Below are 11,356 nucleotides of genomic sequence, written 5' to 3'. Positions count from 1 at the left end.
AGCAACACCTGTTTTAAGCTTTACTTGAAGAAATGAGTTTGTCTTGTGTTAAAACATGCCAGTCTGGGCTTAGGTGTCAAACATAAATACAGGTGGCAATGGCAAGGAGTTTGAAGAGGAGATTAAGGAGGATGTCTGATGAATGTGGGAGGTGGGGGAGTCCCCCACCTAGGGTACAGATGAGGATTTCTTAAAAGTATACAGAATAGGGAGGCAAACCTTAAGAGACACTGAACTCCAGGAAACAGATTGAGGGTTGCTGGAGGGGTGGGGGGTGGGGGATGGGGTAACTGGGGGATGGGCATTAAGGAGGGCACGTGATGTGATGAGCACTGGGTGTTATATGCAACTGATGAATCACTAAATGCTACCTCTAAAACTAATTGAAAAAAAGAAAAAAAGAAGAAAATATACAGGATAAATCACCTGGTTTCTTCAAGGAAAAACTTTTTTGTTTGTTGTTCTTTTTTGGGGGGGGCACAGAGATTTATGGAGCCATTACCTGTAGATAAAAATACATTTAAAAAACATATTAATCAATGACAATGCAGTGTTCTTGTTTAGATCCCAATTCAAACCAGCTGTTTAAAACAAAATATTTCTTAGATTCTGAAGTGTAAAATATGTGAATACTCAATAGGTATTTGATAATAAAAATTATTATTGGTGTTCTGTAATAATAGTATTATGTTTTTCTTTTTGAAATAATCCTATCATCGTGAAATTACCTAAATGTTTACAAATGGATTGGTATGATGTCTGGGATTTTCTTCAAAATACCATTGGTGGGAATGGGTGTGAGTATAAATGAAACAAGATTGGCTTTGAGTAGTTGACTGCAGAAGCTGGGTGACAGGTACACGTGGTTCATTATATTTTATCTACTGTTGCGTATGTTTGAAATTTTCTGTAACTAAAAAGTTGAAAAAATAAAATATTTCTTTTCCTTTCGAGTCGCAAAGCAATGAATATGTAGATATTATGAGAGCTGAGTTACTCTGCTGCTCTCTCTGCCCCAGACCGAAACCCTGAGGAGGACAGTTGAATCCTCACATAGATTCTTGGGATTGGAGAGTAGAGAGGCCTGTGCTTTGCTTTCCAGGAAATCCTGGGCAAGAAGCAAATCCCAATGTGGAAAGAACTGGGTGGTGTATTGTTATGAGCACACTGCGAAGGTGCGCCCATGAGCTGTGTCTTTCCACATGTCCGCTTTATTCAGTCATAAAGCAAGATAAGCACAATGAAAAGCAGGTTCAGGATTCCAAACTCAATGACATTTCACCCCATGTTTAACTTGGCTTCTTATGCCTCACACAAAGCAAAGCACCAGACAAGTCACACAACCAACGAACTACAACAGGGGGTAGGAAGATAAAAACTAAATGCAAAGTCAGGCTGAGGGTGCACAGTTGAGGTGAGGCCTCAGTCAGGTCTGGGTCAGCTCCCTGCACTTACTGCCTATTATGTTCAGTCAGTGGAGGATCTCTGTTCTCCTCCGAGATCAGTCGGGCAGAGCTTTTGGCGACAGCTGTCTTTTTGAAGTGGTCAGACATAGAGGGGTCAGTGTCTGAAGAGTCTGACAGTTTGCTGCAAAAATCCTCCCTTTTTAGAGGGATTTAGTCAGTCTTGGGCCTTTAAGACCTCCTCTGTTTCTGCTGGTTATCAGTTCTGAGTGTGTCATCAGCCGGTGCTGGTCTCAGTGATATTTGTCCTTAGCTGCATGTGTCACCTCTTGACACCAGCCATTGCTTGACAAGAGTGACTCCATCTCGCTCTCTCCATGAATGCAAATAGGGCCTTGACCTCACCAAGTCTCCTGTGGCTCCATGTGGCCCAGGAAGACCTGGGGGGCAATGTGACACACAGAGAGAATCAGACTTCTTATCTATGAGGATGAGGGATGACAGGTGTGACCTGTGTGGACCTGGGAACATGAACTCCTGGTGGATGTCTCAGTTGATGGTTAGATGGCGGTATAGGACCAGATACCTCCTGGTGCTGCAGCATAAACAGGAACCTTTGGGCCTTACATGAAAGCCTCAGAAGAGGAGAGAAACACGAAAGTGACCTAGATTACATTTCCACCACCTGGTAGAATGGGAATTCAACATATACAATTGGTTGAACTATACAAAAATAAAGAAAATTAAAAGTCTTGCCCACCTGCATGTTTGAACTACAATTCATATATACTACAATTATAGTGCCTTTCAGAAACCCAGTGATTACTTCCACCACATTTAAGTACCCCAGATGAAGCTCTAAACACATCCTTGTTTCTTTGTTTTTCCTCTTCATTAACTTCATCTCAGCCTTTAAGTCAGTTAAATATTTTAATTCTTAGTTCCTATGGAAAAAAACTCTTCCTGGTTGATGACAGCTCAGGGCTAGAGCCTGCTTGTGTTCTGCTAGTAACTTTTTGTGTGACAGAAGAAAATAATTTACCTCTTTGGACCTGAGTTTCTTCTTCAGTGAAATGAGGCTTCAATTCTAAACCTGCATTCAAAACCTCTTTAAAAGTGGGTTTTCGGGGCGCCTGGGTGGCTCAGTCAGTTAAGCGACTGCCTTCGGCTTGGGTCATGATCTCAGGGTCCTGGGATCGAGCCCCGCATCGGGCTCCCTGCTTGGCGGGAAACCTGCTGCTCCCTCTCCCATTCCCCCCGCTTGTGTTCCCTCTCTCACTGTGTCTCTCTCTGTCAAATAAATATATAAAATCTTAAAAAAAAAAAAAAAGATTTAAAAGTGGGTTTTTGTTGTTTTTGGTGCTGTTGTTTGTCTTCAGATTGCCAAGAATGGCAGGAAATGTCAGACTATACTGTGTAGATCCACTAGTTGACCCTGTATGATGAGGTTTCGTGGATCATAGTCTGAGAGTTTCTCAAGCTGGATTAGCGGGGGATAGAAGTAATCAGTATTGCATGTGCCTAGTATTAGTGGAGACATGATAAAATGACAAATCCTAAATATTATAAGCGATCTTAGAAATGGTCTAAAACACTCTCCTGTGACTCAGAGACAAAATAATAGTGGTAAAGCCAGGTTTTGAACCCAAGTGTCATTGTTGTTATTGTTATTGTGTGTGGTGTGTATGTGTATATGTGTGTGTTGTTTTGGTTATCTTCCCACTATTCCTTCCAGCCTCAAATATAAAGCCGTACGTTTCAGCACATCTGTTTTGTTTTTCTGCTCTATACAGAACACTGTGAAAGCTTTGGTACAGATTATGTGAATCACTGTCAGTGGGCTCACATTTGAGAAGTCAAGGGGCACCTCTATTAAGCACTAATACCAGGTAATGCAGTTGCAAGTGGGCTTTGATGAACGCTTTCTTAGAGGCTGTAAAAGGGCATTTTGGTAAAGCTGAGAAAGAGCACAGTTCCAGGAGAAGAATGGTGTTTGAGCTGGGTCTTGCAATTTGGGTAGAATTTTGGAAAATCTGGGGTAGGAAGAATGGGCAAAGATATTTCAGAGGGGCAAAAAAAAAAAAAAAAAGCATTCATAAAGTCTGAAAGAAAAAGAACGTAGAGTACCTGGGGAGAATCTCCAGTATACTGATATACCCAGAGTCATGGAAAGGCTGGAAATGAGACCTGGGGTTTGGATTTCTCATGGAAGAGGGAGTCCTTGAGTTATCAGCAAAGTGGCCAAATGAAACAGGCAATGATGTGAGCTCTGGGACACAGAGTGTCTTAAAATCAACTTTGGAGTTTTAAAGAGTCTTCAGGTTGACAAGGTTAACTAGATCCCTATTTGGAAAGCTCTGTTTGCATTTTTTAGTACAGCACACATAAGCATGGGGAAGTTATAGAGAGGAGCTCTTCCTAAGTCCCTAAGGATGTAAATGAAACTGGAATGAGCTTCACTGGGAACATAACATTTAAAGTTTGAATTCAACTAGGGACCAAATTAGGACGGGAAGAGGCTGGCCGTAGGCCAGAACTCGGGAATACAATGGTGAATTAAGTTAAAGTGGTTTAAATAGTTTTAAATAAAACCATTTGCCCATAAGAGCTTTAGGGCTGTGTAAGGGCTGAAATAACTCACAAGTGTACATTTGCACAGTGACGGGAGCAGGTGACGTTGCCTACTGTGGGTTTTCTCCCGAGGGCTTATTTTAACAGTCTCTTTCATGGCACATAAGGGTTAGCTTTTCATAATGAAAATCAATAATCTACTCTAAAAAAATGACAATAATTTTGCCAGGTTTTAAGGTTCTTGTCAGTTCCCATCTGGGTTGCTTCTGCCTTTGTATCTGGATGGTTCTTACAAATCACTATTGTCCCAAGGGAATCGTTTGTGCCAAAGAAATGGAAAAATAAATGAAATCTGTATGCTATCCTATGATAGCAGCTGATCTTGTAAAAATTCCCTCCACGTGCAATTACTTGAAATACAGTGTAGGTCTTTAAGAGCTCTGCCTCTGAAGCCCAATATCTAGATTTTAATTCCACTTCTACTACTTTCTAGCTCTGAGATCTTGGCAAATGTTTAGCTTCTCTGAGCTTTAAATTTCCTTCATCTGTAATATGGAGATAACAGTAGCTATCTCATAGGGTTGTTCTGAGGCTTAAACAAATTATCATATGCGAAGAATTCAGAAGGGTGCCTGGCAGACAGTAAGCATCATAAAAAGTATTAGATAAAATACTAATAATTATTCTTAACGTATTTATTTCCATCAGTCACGGTTCTTGCTCTGCCCCTCATGCTCCAACTACACTGAACAGAGGCATGTTCCCCTCTTCACTTCTGCTCAAATAGTTCATGCTAACGAAAGAAATTTCCCTCACTCAGCCTCTCTCTGAAATTTTCTCATTCTTTAGTGTTTGAATCCTGTGACATTTCATTTGTGAAGTCTTCTCTTACCAAGGCCCTTTTCTAGCAACCCCTGGTGGGATTCACTCCAACCTCTTCTGTGCTTCTGTACCATTTTCCAGATGGCATTATCCTTATTTATTTGTCTTTACTACCAAAGCGTGAGCTTTTTAAGTCCACAAAATATTCCCCTTTACTCTCCTCTTTCCAGAGCCTTAGAGAAGGTCCCGTTTCAAATAAACACTGTATGTGTAGTCACTGAACTAATTAATTAGATATCACTGTGCATATAGATACCAGAAAAAGTAAATTCATCAGAAATCTTGAGAATTCCAACAGAGACCACTGAAGTTTGCAGAACTATCTAGAAATAAGAATTTAAGTAAATTAATACCACAGCCAGGATTGTAATGGAAAGGTTTAACTTGAATAAAAAAGGGGCTTTTCAAAAATTTTATAACAATTCATGCCAATTAATTGTTATGGACTAAGACAACAAATATTCCATGATTTCCCCCTACAACTATCACAACAAATATTTTTTTCTAAAATTGTGATGATTTATAGCATGATATCCTCACCATACTCAAAAGCTTTTAGGTCTACCAAGTGCTACTTATCTAGTCCCTGATTCAATAGGTTCTATCATATTTATGCACACATGCATGTGTATATACACACCAGTAACACCACTACTACCGTCCTGCTAATCCAATGCACTCTCTCATGGATTCCCCCAGTTAATTATTTTCATGATTTGGGACTGCTAAGCAATATAAAATCCTTTCTCAGCACCTTTGGGAAATACATGAAATAAGAGTATTTTTTTTTAATTTTCTTTTTAGATTTTATTTATTTGAGAGAGAGAGACAGAGGTAGTGAAAGAGAGCACAAGTGGGAAGAAGGAGAAGCAGACTCCCCGCAGAGCAAGGAGCCTGATGCAGGACTCGATCCCAGGACTCTGGGATCATGACCTGAGCCGAAGGCAGACATTTAACCGACTGAACCACCCAGGCGCCCGAAATAAGAGTATATTTAATACAGATGGATGTGTACCTAAAATATGTCTGGTAATTCAGTAGATGTTTCCTAAAAGACAAAATGTGGATCATTATCCTATTTTAAAAGAAAGGCCCAACTACAACATAATAACAAGGATAATGATAGTAGTGATAAATGCAACAACTGATCGAGAACAGAGTGCAATCATCAACTTGTAGTTACTAAGCAATATTGCCTCAAAATAGTTCATTCACAAGGGCAGTTGGACAAATTCATAACCACTGTGGGTGATTTTTATCACACATCTATCAACAACAAATCTAGCAATCAGACAAAATTTAGCACTAAACATAGAAAATTTGGAGACAAAATTAACTAGTTTGTTTAGAACAGTTCTTCATTCCTGTACAAGCAGTTGGTCACAAAGGAAATTGCACGAGCTTTCACAGAATCAACATCATGTTGCTTGAACCAAAGTGGATTTAAATTAGAAATCATTTAGGTAAGAAAATACCCACACCCACACACAACAGTAAATGAAGTAGTCTGAGATGTTATGAATAATGAGCAAATCACATACAATTCAAGAAACTACAAAAGAGAAGCCATGTAAAACTAAAAAAAAAAAAAAAAAAAAATTGGAGGAAGAAAAAACAAATGGTAAAAGTAAAAATTGTTTTTTTTTTTTTTTGAGAGAGAGAGCGAGAGAGAGCATATGCACTCATGCACGCATGCACCTGGTGTGGGGAGGGGCAGATGGAAAAGGGAGAAAAAGAGAATCTTAAGCAGGCTCCACCCTTAGCATGGAGCCAGAAGCTGGGCTTGATCTCAAGATGTTGAGATTATGATCTGAGCTGAAATCAAGAGGTTGGTGCTCCGAGTGCCTGGGTGGCTCAGTCATTAAGTGTCTGCCTTCGGCTCAGGTCATGGTCCCAGGGTCCTGGGATTGAGCCCCGCATCGGGTTCCCTGCTCGAGGGGGGGGCTGCTTCTCCCTCTCCCACTCCCCCCCCGTTGTGTTCCCTTTCTTGCTGTGTCTCTCTGTCAAATAAATAAGATCTTAAAAAACAAAAAAAAAGAGTCTGGTGCTCAACAACTGAGCCACCCAGGTGTCCCAAAGTCAAAAATAATTTAAAATATGAAAGTGAACAACAAAACCAAAGGTCAGTTCTTTTAAAAAAATTAATAAATAATAATAAATGAATAATTAAGGATAATAAATGAATAGATATATTAAATGTTCAATAATAAAATTAATTATTAAATATTAAGTTGTCAAATATTAAGATTAAAAAGAAATGACTATAGAAAACATGTTAATTATAAATTTGAGAAAGAAAGAATAAACATGAAACAAGGAAAAAGAATAAACAGAAACTGAATTAATAGCAAATAACAATTGAATTGATAATCAAATATACCCTTACCCCCTTCAGAATATACAGGGTCTGTGTTTTTATGCTGATTTTTTTCCAAAACTTGAAGGAATATGTCATACATATATTAACCAGAATATATAGAAAAAGTAACTCAACACATGCTATGAGGTAGATATTACTTCAATCTCAATAACAGTAAAACCAATATGGCACTTCGTTACATGTCACATACTATTTTAAGAGTAAGTGGTAAAATAGGAATTCTTCTACAGGGCTGGTGGAAAAATAAGATTATACAACCACCTTAGAACTATCTAATAAGGCTGAAAATAAACATATTTTTTGACTTGTCAGCTTCTCTCCAAGAGATGTTGTTGTATTTGTGCCCTAAGAGACAGGTACTAGAATGTTCATTGTAGCACTATATCAGTGAAGAGTTGGAAACAACACAATATCTATCAAAAGAATGTACAGTTAATACTTATAAACAAGAGCCATATACATTAATATGGATACATCTCAAAATTTGGAATTTGGGCAATAAAAAGAGAGCAGCCTACAGAGAGTTGATAAACACAAAGTCAAAATAGACGTTCTGTGGCGGTAGGGGGTAGGGATAGAATCAGGAAGGAAATTATAAGCAGCTAAGTTGTATCTGTAATATTTTCTCTCTCTGAAAAAGAACAAAGACAGAAAACAATCTGAAAGATAGTAATAAAGGAATTGTTTTAGCATCCAGTTAGAGAGAGCAAATTACAAGGGATAAAAATCCAGGCCAAAATCAGACATTGCTCCAATGACATTCGATTCTGGATTCCAATGGAGTAGTGCCTTCGGGTTTCTAAGAAAAGAAACTGTGACTAAAGAATATTCAACTAGCCAGGGACACCTGGGTAGCAGAGTCGGTTAAGTGTCTCACCCTTGGTTATGGCTCAGGTCACAGGAGATCGAGCCCCACTTCAGGCTCCCCACTCAGTGCAGAGTTGGCTTGAGGTTCTTTCTCTCACTCCCCCTCTGTCTCTCCCTCTCTTGCTCTGTCTCTAAAATAAATAAATAAATAAATCTTAAAAATAAAAGAGTATTCTATTAGTCAAGATACCATTCATGTATAAAGACACTTACAGGCCGACATTCTCACACATGAAACAATCCAGGGAGTATAGCATATGTGGATCCTCTTGGAAAACATTTCTTGACAATATCTAGCCAATTAAAGGAGGAATCAAAGAGCTCAGAAATGAAACAGCCATGATTAAAACAAAACAAAACAAAACAAAACATGACTGCTGGTAAGCAGTGACTCCACTTAAAAACAGAATGAATGCCAAACAATTTTGCTAATTATGATAGCAGAACAGAATGTATATTTTATAAACATTAGCAGTGTAAAACTAATAGAAACCACAAGCTGGGAGGAAGAATGATGCACTAATTGTCAGAGTTCTCATACATTACTCTTTTTTAGCTAAGGGAGTCACAATCCTGTCTACATTCAAATTATGTAGTTAAAACATAATGACTTCACTTATTTTTTTTTCATAATTAAGTTTTTAAACCTAGAATAATCTTAAACAAAATAATTCTTATAACAAAGAAACATTTTTAAGAAACATCAGTAACCAGATTCGTTTCACTTTCTGTTGCTTCTGCTAAATTTAAGTAAGAACACTCATTGATATTGTTACCACTTTTTATTATTATACATATATATTATATATTGAAGATATATTAATTAATTGCTTAAAGACCATATTTTTTTTCTAAAAAGTCTTTATATTTCTCTGTGTTGTGTTCATCTTTTTCTTTCTTTTGGTCAATATCTATGAATAAAAAGATGTCTGAAATGATTATCATCCAATGTTATCTATAGTCATGGGATCTCAGGTAATATATTATTACTCTAGTTTTCTGAATAATTAAGTAAAATAAACCACCAATTTTGCAGAAACAATACCATTTTTAAGAATTTTATTTATTCATTCATTCATTATTTATTTATTTATTTAGAGAGCACATGAGTGGGGAGGGGCAAAGGGAGAGAGAGAAGCTCAAAGAGACTCTATGCTCAGTGTGGAGCCTGACACAAGAGTTGAAGGCTTAACTGACTAAGCCACCCAGGCACCTCAAAATAACATTATTTTTTTTAAGAAGTAGACCTGATAAGTATCTCTAGCTTCCCCCTGAGCTACTCAAGAACCTTTGTTTCCTTCAATTTTTTCCTTTCCCTAGTCCCAGCTTCCTGTCACATCTGTTATTGAACATCTCGGGTTTTACTTTCAAATATGGATTAATTTTTGTTATAAGAAATGGTTGTTTAGATTCTAAGTTTATTGATTCTTGTGCTCATCCATATTCCTCGTACCTCGCGTCTTCCTTTTGGTTTTATTTTTTATTTGTAGACTACATTGACTAATTCTTTTCAGAGAGGTTTTGTGATGTTAAATTCCCAAGTTTTTGCATGCTGGAAGTGAATTTATTTTATCCTTACACTTAGATAATAGTTTAGTCAGTTAGTTACTGAATTAGAAGATCAAAATGCTTTTCCTCAGATTGTTAAGACATTACTCAACTGTATTCTTGTATTCAGGATTGATGATCTGACTTGTTTTTAGGATGGCTGTTTTATCTCTGGAAGATTTTAAGGTTTTTTTCCACTCTTGCTTTTCATGTGTGTAGATTGGAGATGTCCTTCTTCATCCTGCTACATAACTGGTAGACTTTTCAATATGAAGAATCATGTCTTCAGTTCTGGGAATTTTGTCATTAGTAGCAATAGCAATAACTGTTGTTATCAAGCTGTTACCTCCTTGCATTTTCTTCCTTTTCTCTTTCTAAATTTCTTTTTTAAAGCTTGTTTATTATTATGAATTTTTTAGTAATCTCTACACACAATGTGGGGCTTGAACTCACGACCTTGAGTTCAAGAGTTGTATGCCCTTCTGAACTGAGCCAGCAAGGTGCCCCTCTCTTTCTAAATTTCTTTTGAGATGACTATTAAAATTTTGGATCTATTCTCTTTATCTTTTATATTTTCTTATATACCTTGTCATATACCTTGTATTTTGGAAGAATTCATCAGATTTATTTTCACCTGTAGCTATTCTACTATTCAATCCATTTATTGTGATTTTAATTTGGGCAATCACATTTTATTTTCAAGATATTTAACTGGTAGTTTTTCACAACAGAGTTATTGACTCATCAATTACTCTGAAGATACTAATTATAATTTTCAGAGTATGTTTTTGCACTAAGAACTCTATTTCCTTGAGTGTTGGTTCTCATGTCTATTGCAGTTGGTGACTCTCATGTTATTGGTTTTTCTCAAATACTGATTCTAGCCTGTCTCTTCATTTTTGTATTTAAGAATGTTAGCTTTTTTGAGAATATGATTTCTGTGTTCTCCAGCCTATCTTCAAAATTGTAAAAGAGGGAGAAATGTGCTATTTGTCAGATTATGCCGATATCTGGCATTGCAAATAGGGAGATTTCCTCTTCTTTTATAATGTAAACATCATCCAAGGTCCTACACCCTGTGCCTCATTTTTAAGCATTCATAGCTACTATTTTTGCTGAGAGTAGAAGTCTGTTTTACTGCATTATCTATTGCCTGGGCAGTGAGAGATGTGGAGAGATCTCTCTACATATTATCCTAAAGGTTGCCTCAGGATGCTTCCTTTCTTAAGAGTCTGTTACCTTCAAACTTGGCAAATACATATCCAGAACCATTTCTACTTTTTATGGTAGTACTCCCTTTTATGTTTACTGATCTGTGAATGTGTGTATAATATATATATGTGTGTGTGCTCAACAGAAGTGGATCTTCCTTACTTTTTGGCACTGTAACTCGTTTTTATTGATTCAAAGTCTGTGTATGTAATAGATGTATGTACTTTGTGTATAATTCTATGTTTAAATTTTGCATATATACACACACACACATATACATATAGTGATTTCTCAGGGTGTAAAATGTGAGAAGGAAGTGGGTACATGCACTAAGTTCACCATTTGATTCAATCTTATTTGATGTCAGTTAATTTGAGAACATAATCACTTTTCTGGTTTAAAAAAAGAAAGGTTACACTTAACAGAAAAAAGAAAGACTTTCTGTATTTGCCATTCCAGGAATTCAAAATAGCACAAACCAAGCTTGTGTGTG

The sequence above is a fragment of the Eumetopias jubatus genome, unplaced genomic scaffold (genome assembly GCF_037043125.1).
Source record: "Eumetopias jubatus isolate StellerSeaLion01/CBP00866 unplaced genomic scaffold, mEumJub1_p1.0 scaffold_1, whole genome shotgun sequence".
Lineage (NCBI taxonomy): Eukaryota > Metazoa > Chordata > Mammalia > Carnivora > Otariidae > Eumetopias > Eumetopias jubatus.
The sequence above is the reverse complement of the archived record's forward strand: the minus strand, read 5'-3'. Positions refer to the sequence as shown.